The sequence below is a fragment of the Elgaria multicarinata genome, chromosome 2 (genome assembly GCF_023053635.1).
Source record: "Elgaria multicarinata webbii isolate HBS135686 ecotype San Diego chromosome 2, rElgMul1.1.pri, whole genome shotgun sequence".
NCBI classification, from domain to species: Eukaryota; Metazoa; Chordata; class Lepidosauria; order Squamata; family Anguidae; genus Elgaria; species Elgaria multicarinata.
In genome coordinates this window covers 134,344,096-134,344,925 of record NC_086172.1, presented here as the reverse complement: position 1 = coordinate 134,344,925, position 830 = coordinate 134,344,096, and positions in this window count along the sequence as shown.

The window sequence follows — 830 nt, the reverse complement described above, 5'->3', positions numbered from 1 at the left end:
TTTAAAATGGGAAATACTAAGTTTTTCTTAAATAACCAGATTAATATATCTAGATATAAACATACTGGCCCTCAAGTTAATCCCAAGACTGAATGAATGCCTCTATCAGAGTGAGTTAAATAACTGTTAAATATTACTCACTATTATCAGATAGAGTGAATAACCAAGCCCTGACCTCATTTATTGCAGGGATGGCCCTGCAGAGGTCCTGCACGATTGGAATTGATGTGAGATAAGACTCCAACAACATCTGGAGGACCACATGTCCCTCATCCCTTCTTTAGAGGAAGAGCAAAACAACTGATTTGCGTGTGACTGGAAAGTGGAGCACGGGAGAGGGGTCTCAGTAGAGCACTCTGGCACTCCCGCCCCCTGTTGCCCACTTCCACTCCAGATACGTGTGAACCAGTTCTCGCGTTGTTGTCCTGCTCTTCTTCCGAATCTGCAGCCCTCCAGGAGAAGACCGTTGCTGACCAGCGTTGCATCTCTCTCTATTCCAAAGATCAGGATGGAATCAGCTGAAGGGAGGAGGTTAGCGGGCACACCAAAGCGAAGCGCCCCCGCTTGGGGACCACGGCCTCGCTTTCTTCTCATAGCGCCAGCCTAGCGTGCGCAACGGGAAGCGGAAAGAAAAACAAAAGCCCATCTGCCGGGGCTTGAGTCTGCCTCCGGGGATCCTGGCAACCGTTCACGCACCTGCCACGGGAAGAGAAGGGAGGGGGGAGAAGGAGGCGGCTGAGGCGCTGCTCCCCCAACGCGTCGTGATCGATTCATCGCGCTGAGTGGGTACACGGCGCGGGCAGCCACCGCCACCGCCACCCCTCGCGCTC